The sequence below is a fragment of the Phyllostomus discolor genome, chromosome 10 (assembly GCF_004126475.2).
Source record: "Phyllostomus discolor isolate MPI-MPIP mPhyDis1 chromosome 10, mPhyDis1.pri.v3, whole genome shotgun sequence".
In the NCBI taxonomy this organism is placed as follows: domain Eukaryota; kingdom Metazoa; phylum Chordata; class Mammalia; order Chiroptera; family Phyllostomidae; genus Phyllostomus; species Phyllostomus discolor.
In genome coordinates this window covers 91,789,767-91,800,869 of record NC_040912.2, presented here as the reverse complement: position 1 = coordinate 91,800,869, position 11,103 = coordinate 91,789,767, and the positions used below count along the sequence as shown (strand labels likewise).

Genomic DNA, 11,103 nt, shown 5'->3' with positions numbered 1-11,103 from the left:
CCATCTTCTACTTTTCTCCTCCTTTTGCATAAAGTATTGATTTGATCACAATGGCTTTGATTTCCTCATTATTGTTATTTCCTTTGTTATTCTTCTAAATGAAAATTAAAATCCCTGGTGTTACATTCAGAATGGGACCTTATTGGCATTCTGGTGGATTGGCTCCCACCCCCGCACAAGGGTTGGGCAAATGGTCAGTACTCAAGGTTGGAGGGTCAAGGTCATCATGTTTCTAAGGGAACAGACTTGCTGCCTCAGAGCTACTGAGGCAAAGTTCAAACCATTTGCATTTCCATTAGTACAACAAGATAAATTGACTAAAGTGTGCTGTTTTATCTGTTAGCTTCTTTCATTTCACAATAGTAAGTACAAGCATTTCAGAAATGACATCTATTCAGTGATTCCCATTGGCAAGCCACTCAAACCATGGCCTTTATGAAAAATTCTAAAAGAATGGTGTTTAAGTATGGCAAATAGGATGTGCTCTCTCCTTTCTTACTAAAAATCAGGGATGATGCCACCCACAATATTTCAGGAGTAGGGACAGACACTACTGTCATACCCTGGGGTTCCACAGGGCAAAGAAAGTCCAGTGGGGATCACCACAGTCCTGGACCCTTCACTGTCTGTGCATCATGCAGAAAGACCTGGTGGGGTGGGGGTGGGGCAGGGAGAGAGAAGCTGTCTTGGTCAAGGCTGTGAAAATAGTCAATGTTAGTTATTTTCAACAAGTATCTCAACTCTGGAGGAATGCAGAAAAATCAGGGTCTGTGCCATGTGAAGGGCCCAGTTAGTATGTGATTGTTTCCCCTGTGTGGATCAACCCAGGGGCTCAAAACCTCAAGGAGGAATCCAGATCCCAGCTCCCCTAAAACACCCTTGATGAATTATGGAGAAAATACAAAATAATGACTTTAAAACATCTGTCTGAAGGCACCAGAAGTCACCAAACACAGACCAGCACTCTAGGGGACTTGACACTTAGTCAGGACCCTCTGGTCAAGATAAGGGGCCACACCACTTCCACACTGATGGGGTTTCCCCACCACAGCACACCAGGTCCTAGTGACCCAGCAACAGCCTTCAGACAGAAATTCACAGAAACTAGAGGGAAGGCTGGTGGCATCTGGAGGCAGCCAGAGCAGGCAGAAGTTGATGGGGAGGCCCACCAAAACAACAGAGCCACAGAGGGGTGGGGCTTTAGAAATTCTGCATATTAAAATTAAAATTCTGCATATTAAAATTCTGTATTACATTTGTTGATTTGCAATGCTTTCACCACTTCTATTCAACATACTATTGTAAGTCCCAGCCACAGCAATCAGACAGGAAAAAGAAAGAAAAGACATCCAAGTTGGAAAGAAGGAAGCAAAACTGTTATTGTTTGCAGATGACATAATAGTATACATAGAAAAGCCTATAGAATCCACCAAAAACTACTCAATCTAATAAGTGAATTAGGCAAAACAATGAAACACAAAATAAATATTCAGAAACCAAAGACATTTTTGCACACCAACAATAAAATATCAGAAACAGAAATCAGGGGAAAAATCCCATCTGATAGCAACAAGAAAAATGAAGTATTTAGGAATAAACCTAACCAAGGAGGTAAAAGACCTGTACTCAGAAAACTACACAACACTGAAGAAAGAAATTAAGGAAGACACAAACAAATGGAAATGTGTACCATGTTCATGGATTAGAAGAATTAACATCATCAAAACGTCCACATTACCCAAAGCAATTTATAGATTCAGTGCAATCCTTATTAAAATACCAATGACATATTTCATAGATATAGAACAAACATTTCAAAAATGTATATGGAACCATAAGTGACCATAATAGCAGCAGCAATTTTGGGAAAGAAGAATAAAGTAGGAGGTATCACAATACCTGATATCAAACTATATTCCAAGGCCACAATAATCAAACTGGCATAAGATCAGACACATTGATCAATGGAATAGAATAGGGAGCCCAGAAATAACCCCAAGTCTCTGTGGCCAATTAATTTCAACAACATGAGTAGAAGCATAAAATGGAGTAAAAATAGTCTCTTCAACAAATGGTGTTGGGAGATCTGGACAGCTACAAGGAAAAAAAAAAGAAGAAACCTCACCACCAAATTAGACCATACACAAAAATAACCTCAAGATGGATAAAGACTTAAATATAAGCCACAACACCATAAAATTCCTAGTGGAGAACATAGGCAGGAAATCTCAGATATTCCACACAGCAATATTTTCACCTGTATGTCCCCTAGAGCAAGGGATATAAAGGAAAGAATAAAATGAGATTTTGTCAAAATAAAAAGCTTCTGCATGGCTAAAGGAAATATGAGCAAAACGAAAAGGGAACCAATTGTATGGGAAAACGTAATTGCAAATGGTACCTTGGACAAGTGCTTGATCTCCAAAATATATAAAGAACACACACAGTTCCACTGCAGGAAGATAAACAGTGCAATTACAAAATGGGCACAGAATGGGCACCTGAAGAGACACTTCTCCAAGGAGGACATACAGAGGGCCCAGAGACATATGAAAGGATACTCAGCATCACTAGCCATGAGAGAGATGCAAATTAAAACCACAATGAGATACCACCTCACACCAGTCAGAATGGCCATCATAAACAAATCAACAAACAACAAGTGCTGGTGAGGATGTGGAGAAAAGGGGACCCCAGTGTGCTGTTTGTGGGGATGCAAAACTGGTGTGGCCACTGTGGAAAACAATATGGGATTTACTCAAAAAACTAAAAATGGATCTGCCTTTTGACCCAGCAATTCCACTGCTGGGACTATACCCTAAGAACTCTGAAACACCAATCCAAAAGAACCTATGCATCCCAATGTTCATAGCAGCAGAATTTACAATAGCCAAGTGCTGGAAGCAGCCTAGATGCCCATCAGTAAATGAATGGATCAGAAACTATGGTACATTTACACAGTGGAATTCTATGAAGCAGAAAGAAAGAAGGAGCTCCTAGCCTTTGTGACAGCATGGATGGAACTGGAGAGCATTATGCTAAATGAAATAAGGCAGGAGGTGAAAGACAAATATCATATGTCTCACCTATAAGTGAAACCTAATCAACAAAACAAACAAGGAAGCAAGATATAACCAGAGACACTGAAATGAAGAACAAACTGACAGTAATCAGAGGGAAGGTGAGAGGGGATAATGGGGGGCAAGTGGGGAAGGGTTGTCAAGGAACACGTATGAAGGACACGTGGACAAAGCCAGAGAGGTGTAGGATGGAGAGTGGGAGGCGGGGATGGCTGTGGTGGTGGGAGTAATGGGAGGAAAATGGAGAAAATTGTACTTGAAAAACAATAAAAACATACTGAAAAAATAAAATAAACTTCACAGTTGGTTCATAAAAACAAACAAACAAATAAACATTGTAAACAGTATTTAAAAGGATCAGAGCTTGTAACTTGGACCAACTACAAAATGCCTTGGATAAAATTACAGCAAAAATAAAAATACTTTAAAATGAAGCAGTGGTAAAAGAAATTATTACTTTGGTCATGGACAGTTTTGTGGGAAAATTTTAAGAAAAGGCCAAAATATTTTCACAGTATATTGAACTTGAGACATCTCCCATAAAGGCATCAAACAATTGCCCATAGAAGGCAAGACCTTTTTAATAATATCAAGGATTAACTGATTTAACATTTGGAAAATTTCAAGTATTTTTTTTCAAATTACGATATGTATTGGAATGCTACATATAAAGTTCCAACCGTAAACTCTGAAAGGCCCAACAAAGAGGGAGGACCTCAGCGGCCAGCATCCACTGGCAACACCCAGCAGAACGTCAGCTTCCCCATGATGGTGGCTCCAGAGCACCTGGTTCTCTCCAACCACAGAGAAAAATGAAATACAAGCTCTGGATTTCCCTGGTGGCTTCATTGGTTGGAGCATCATCCTGTACACCAGAAAATTTTGGGTTTGGTCCTCAGTGGGCACACAGGAGAGCAACAGATGGATGCTTTATCACTCTCTTTCTCTCTCTAACTTCTGCTCTCTCTAAAATCAATAAACATATCCTCAGGTGAGGATTTCAAAAAAAAGAAGCTCTGTATCATTAAGCCCCAGATTGTTGAAAAATAAATTCTGTGTACATTTCCCCTCCCTGCTGAGAATGCAAGCATGGCTGCCTTGGGTCAGAAAAACAAACAAACAAACAAACAAACAAGCAAACAAACAGAAGGCAGAGGTAAATAATGTCCTTTCATCTCTGAAAGGAGGGACACAAAGCAAACAACAGGACTAAGTAGATTAGATTTTAAAGTACTTTCTGTCTCAGTGCTCTAAGGAGCCCCAGTGCCCCAGGGTGCAGCTGGACAGGGTGCGCGTCCTGGAGACCCTAGGGGGGTACCACCACAATCGACCTCCTCCTCCCCTCCCAAACTGATTATGCCAGAGGGTTGTTCCATTTCAGACTCCTCATCTCCCATTGTTCACTTTTTTCACTTCCTCCCTCTGATGTTGTCCCCTCCAGACTCCCAGGAGCAGTGACCCTGCTCACAGGGAGAACTCGGGGTGAATCTGGTGGTTCAGCCCTGCCTGGGCCAGTCTCCATCATTTTCCTCTTCCTCCTCTTTCCTCAGGGTAACTCTCTCACTTCCCCTCTTACTCTGAAGAAAAACACTTGGGAAGGGTTGGCAGGTGGTGGGGAGGGGACGGGGAGGATTTAGTAAACATCCCATGGTCGCTCCAGCCGTGCTCTAAGGCAACCTCTAGCCCCAAAGGGGGCTCCACCCTATGTGATGTTGGGACCCTGGGGAAGGAGGGATGTTCCCCATTTTCATGGTAGCAAAGGGAAGAGGGCAGACGCCGGGATGACATCTGAGCAGAAGTCCCAAAGTCACTGACAATGAGAAGTCAGATGAAGCCCCTGCGTGGCCCCTCCCCCAACCACGCCTCCTTTTGGTGGCTGCCCCGCCCCCTCCTGTACTCCTGTGTACCCTCTGCAGGAGACCTGCAGCCATCCCAGGCAGCCTGCCACCAAGTGGGCAAATGATTACATCTCGGGTGAGTCTTAGGACCTCACTTGGGCCACCCAGGTGTCATTCTCCAAACCTCTATTGGCAACAGAGGTTTCGCCCGGATGTAGCACATGACTGATCCCAAACACCACAAGGAGGGTGACTGACATACCAGCTCCTCCAACCCTGAGGCCACCCTGAGGTCTCCGAGTTCTCTGACCAAGGACCACCTCCTCCATGCAGCGCTCCCAGACTGTCCGACCTGGCTAGGTCTCTCCCCTCGGGGACTTCCCGCAGCCCAGCTGTGCAGGAATGTTCACACAAACACGACGGAGTGTCCGGTTCTGCACTCGGCACCAGCACCACGTGTGTAAGAGAAAGAAGGCAAGGTCCCTGCTCCCCAGGACGACTGTGTATAGACGGATGAAGGCTCAGGAAAATGGGGTGTAGGAGGAAAGTTTTGGAGGTCGGGCGTCCTTGGCCCAAAGGATGGCACGTGGGCTCAGGAGCGACCCCCCCAGATGGGCGGCGCTGGAACTGCTCAGAACCCGCGGGCCTCTCCGGGACTCACTCTACTCCAGGCGGAAGGAGACCACGGTCAAGGGCAGGAATGAGGGTCACACACGGGGAGGGGTGCAGAGGGGGAGGGCGGTGGGCCAGGGTCTGTGCGTCACCTTCAGGACTGGGGGGCAGGAAGTCCGCGGAGGCTTCCAGCAGGTGAGCAGTTTTTGGAAGAGCACGCTGCAGCAGAGATGTGGTGGCCGAACTGTAAACGTGTAAACCTCGGGGAGGGGAGAACGTTTAGAAGGAAAGAATACCATCTTGGGGTCAGGGTCTGCGCCCTAGCAAAGTGAATGGGGACGTAAACAGGAGACACTGGGGGCGCGGTGGGGGGGGGGTCGAGGGAGGGGGGCAGTGAAATCAACAAAACATGGTTGGTGATGGCAATTCTGGGGAGGGAACCAGGTTTCTACGCTGGGCCACCCTGCGACATGTGGCTCTCTTCACTGCCCTGTGTCCTCAGAGGAAGGGCAGACTGGGGCAGAGGAGGGTGAGGACTGGGATGAGTATGCACCGGCTCTGGCGCCCTCAGAGACATGGTATCCAGTCCTCCAGTACACAATGGGTGACCTCATTCTCCCTCCTGGTAAGGGGACCAAGCACAAATTGGACCCAAGAAAGTCTTGGGGAGCCTGGCTGGTGTGGCTCAGTGGATTGAGTGCTGGCCTGCAAACCAATGGGTTGTCAGTTCAGTTCCCAGTCAGGACACATGCCTGGGTTGCAGACCAGGTCCCCAGTAAGTGGAGTGCAAGAGGCAACCACATATTGATGGTTCTCTCCCTCTCTTTCTCCCTCGCTTTCCTTCTCTAAAATAATTAAGTAAAGTCTTTTTTAAAAGGCTTTCAAAACATATTATCAAAGATTGATCAAATTTTACAATATTTCATTTTTTAAAATGTTTTAGATATATTGGGTAAAAAGAGAACCTTTCAGCCTCTCAAGTGAAGGCTCCCCAGATAAGTTCAAGGTAAAGGAGTTCATGGTCACCAAGCCCTTGTTATATGAAATGTTAAAGGGACTTATCTAAGAAAAAGAAGATCAAAGCCATGAACAGTAAAATGACGACAAACTCACAATTATCAACAACTGAACCCAAAGAAATGAAAACAAAAACAAAAACAGGCTAAGCTAACAACTGGAAAAGGAACAGTATCACAGAAATGGAGATGACATGGAGGGTTATCAGTAGGGAGGGGGAAGGGAGAGAATGGAGGAAAAGGTACAAAGAAAAGAAAACATGAATGGTAGGCACAAGGCAGACAGGGGGAGCCCTGGCTGGTGTGGCTCAGTGGATTAAACACTGGCCTGTCAACCAAAAGGTGGCCAGTGATTCCTGGTCGGGGCACGTGGCTAGGTTGCGGGCCAGGTCCCCAGCTGGTGTGTGCACAAGAGCAATGTTTCTCTCTTGGTCTCCCCCCCCCCCCCCGCCATCCCCACTCTCTGAAAATAAATAAAATCTTAAAAAAATAACCAGGGGGAGGTTAAGAATAGTATAGGCAATGGAGAAGCCAAAGAACTTATATATCTTACTCATGCACATGAACTAAGGCAGGGTAATCCTGGAGGGATGGGAGCACCAGGGAGAGGGGTATAAAGGGAGAAAAATGAATGGGACAACTGTAACTGAATCATCAATAAAATATACTTAAAAAAGAAAGCGTATGTAATAGTTTTCAATATTTTTAGTTGACTTCATTGGGATGGTTAATAACCTAGATACCTGAAAGGGAAGTTATTGTTTATTTGTTTGGTTAGTATTTCTGCAGAGTTTGTTTCTGTTTCGTGAATTAATGGCTCCCTTTGGAGTATGCGTTCTGTGGTCCGTGTCTCCTCCACATCTCTTTCAGGTGTCCACTCTCCCTGTTTGCCTTTTCCTGTTTGAGAACAAATCCTCAGAGAGGCGACCTGGGCATCAGGGGTGGGGTTGGCCTGCAGGCTGTCCCCGAGGGGACAGAGCGGGACAGGCTGGTAGGACAGAAAGCAGAGGTGATCCTTTGGAGCCGGTCTCAGCTTTAGGGAGGACCCTCTTCCTGTGCAGGGATCTGACTGAGGGGGAGGAGAGGGGGCTGGGGATCTGCTGTCTCATTTCCCACCTTCACCTCACTCCCACCCCCAGCCCAGACTCCTCAAAGCACTGCAGCGACATTTCTGGAGCCGACCTCGCTGGGGTGCTCAGGTCAGCCCCTGCAGTCACCTCAGCCTCTCTGGGATGGGATGACTGGACTGTCACCCCGGTTCATCCTCATCTCTGTCTGCCTTCCAGAGATGGGTTGAGACCTCTCATCACCAAGGGTCAGACTCCTAAGTCTGGGAGAAGACCCCGACAGAGGGGCTGACAGCGGTGGTCGACCCCAGACACCCTGGGACTGGGGTGTGATGGTGTGAAGATAGTTGTGTGGTCTCTTCACCATGTCATTTCCACTGCAGTGGTGCAGACCTGTTTGTGTGCGTGAGAAGGTGAGACCTGTGTCAGAAGTGTCAAATTGTGAAAAACAGGAAATGTTGATGAGATTGAAAACTGTTGAGACCACAACTGCAAAGCCTTTGAGGTTTTGAGCTGGAAGAGGTGCAGAAATAGCCGGGCCGGTAGCTCAGTGGGTCGGAGCGGTGGCCTGAGCACCAGGGGGTTGTGGGTGGTGAGTGATGGATGTTTCTCTCTCATGTTGAGGTTTCTCTTTCTCTCTCTCCCCCTTGCTCTCTCTCTAATACCAATAAGTACATCCCTTGGTGAGGCTTAAATAAAATATGTGCAAAAGAAAGACCCCATCTGTGGACAGGAACAGACACAAATTCACATTGTAAAAGGGAAGCGAACACGAGCCTGTGTGACAGCTTGCTGCCTTTCTTACAGTCAGGCCACCACAACCGAGTCTCCCGGGTACAGCCAGTGGTGCCAGGATACCTGCCACTTCCCAGCCCTCTTGTATGTTAATTTACATAAAACTCAGTACTCTCTTTCACAGATTCAATGGTCAGTTTTGTAGACATATGTCTAGCAAGGTTTTGTATTTCCCATTACCGTGCATACATGTATACATGTTGCGCTGTGTATCCATTTTATTTTATGTTTTATTTTAATTTTTACCTTTGATCCCCTTCAGCCTTTTCTTTCTGCCCACACTCTGGGAATCGCCAGTCCTTTCCTTGAATCTAACAGCTTGGTTTTTTGTTTGTTTTAGATTCCACATATAAGAGAGATCACACAAAATTTGTGTTTCTCTGTCCTGCCTTTTTCTCAGAAGTTGCCCTTGAGGCCATCCTTGTTGCAAATGGCAAGATTTATGGCTGAACACGGTTCCGTGGATATCAGAGTTTCTTTACCCATTCTTCCTGCATGGACACGAAGGTGGTTTCCACGTTGGCCATTATAAATAAGGCTGCAATGAACACGGAAGTGCAGGTATCTTTCCAAGTTCATGTTTTTGTTTCATGCAGCTAAGGATCCAGTGGTGGGATCACTGGGTCATATGGTACTTCTTTCTTTAATTTTTTAAAAACTCTCGGCCAAGGACATATTTTCATTGCTTTCAGACAGAAAGGGAAGGAGAGAAGAAGGGGCAGATAGAAACATTGACCTGAGAGAGATCCATAAAGCAAGTGTCGGGTCTCCTGGGGACAAGGGGATGCACGGTCTCCCATCTGGAGGCCCACAAGGCTGAAGGGACGGAGCAGAGCCGCTCTGTCACCTCGGTTCTTGTGGAAGCAGATGAGGAGGAGGCTGACCTGCAGCCGCTCCACAGCAAACTCGGGAAGGACTGCAAAACCGCCCTTGCAGCCCTGCGGCAGAGCACCGCCTGGGACCTCGGTGCAGAGCAGCTGCAGCTCGGCCCTGCTCTCCAGTTCACGTGTTTGGCGTCTGGGGCCTGGTCTGGACGTTGCGAGTTTTCGTCTTATTATTAGACGTGAGTTCCTCTGTTACATTCAGGCTGTTATCAGAGTAAAATTAATTGGCCAAAAGTCTGTGGTCCTTCTGACTCTTCCTTCAGCCTCCTGGGATCTTCAGGGCCGGATAACGGACAATTGGAGCACCACTGAGGCCCTGGGCCCAGGGCTCCACAGCAGATGACAGAGGCCCTGAAACTCACTGCTGCATCCACCAGGGCTGTGCAGGCTGAGGAGCAGCGCGGTGTGGCTGGCGTGGGCGGGGGCACCGGGCTGATTTCCCGCCTTTTCTCTGGGGGAAGCAGTGACTGCTGCGGATCCGCTGCAGGGAGGATTCCCCATCCCGCTGCTGGGGAGCGAAACCAGGGAAACCTTTGCTGTCCTAACCAGACTGTCTCGGCTGCTAGCCGTTCGCAAACTCAAACTGAATTTTGTGGAAATGAGTTCTGTGAGTTCTTTACATAGTCGGGATATTAGCCTCTGATCAGCTCAGTGATTTTGTAAGTGTGTTCTCCCATTCAGACGGTTGTGATTTCATTTTATTGGTGGTTTCCTTTGCTCTGCAGAAGTGTTGTAGTTAGGTGTGGTCCCACTTGTTTATTTGCTTTTGCTTTTGGTGTCAGATTCAAAAAATCATCACCAAACCTGGGCCTAGGAGCTTATAGTCCAAGTTTTCATCCAGGGGTTTCAGACTCAGGTCTTATGTTCTTCAAGTCTTAGGTCCATTTCGAGTTCAGTTTTGTGTGTGGTGTAGGACAGTGGTCGGCTTCTATTCTTTTGCCTGTGACCGTCCGGTTCTCCCAACACCTTTTATTGAAGAGTCTGTTCTTTTCCCATGGTTTATTCCAGCTTTTTTGTTGTAAATTAATTAACCATATATGAGTGGATTTATTTCTGGGATCCTTTCTTCCAATGATCTATGTACCTGTTTCTATACCAATGCCACACTGCTTTAGTTATCATAGTTTTTTAATGCAGTTTGGAATCAGAAGGGATGATACCTCCAGCTCTGGTCTTTCTCCAGATTGCTTTGGCTACATGGGGGCTTTGGTGGCTCCATACCAGGGTGAGGTTCTTTGTTCTATTTCTGGGAAAAAATACTTCTGTGACTCTAGTTTTGTCTTTCCTAGAATTTTGAATTATTGTAGTCTACCAGACACAGTCACTTGTGGTTGATGCCTTTCACCTAGCATCCCCTGTAAGGCTCATCCATGCTGTGGCATGTAAGGTGTTTTGTTCTTTGTCATTGGTGACTAGATTCCACACTGTGGGTGTCAGATTCCTAGGGCTGCTGTAACAGTAGACCACCAGCTGGGTGACTTAAAGCGACAGAACCCTATTGTCTCACAGTTCTGGAGGCTACAAGTCCTGAACCGAGGTGTCCTCAGGCCCATGTTCTCATTGTGGCTCTGGGAGATAGTTTATTCTCAGCTTGTTTCTTTGTCGTGACTCCTGGTGTTTCCAGGAACCCTCGGGGCTCACTGGCTCCACACCCATCACTCAGGTCTCTGCCTCCATTGTCACGTGGCATTCTCCTCTTCTTGTGGGACACCAGACATATCAGATAAGGGACCAGCCAGCTCCAGTATGACCTCATCTTAACTACTGACTTCTCCAAAGGGCCTATTTTAAAATGAGGGCACATCTGACAC

The 11,103-nt window shown here is 46.4% G+C and overlaps 1 pseudogene; it reads right to left on the bottom strand.

Annotated features, from left to right (window-relative positions):
- Positions 1-8,804: 8,804 nt before the first annotated feature.
- On the bottom strand, positions 8,805-10,948 carry LOC114507479 (annotated as a pseudogene).
- Between the last annotated feature and the right edge of the window lie 155 nt (positions 10,949-11,103).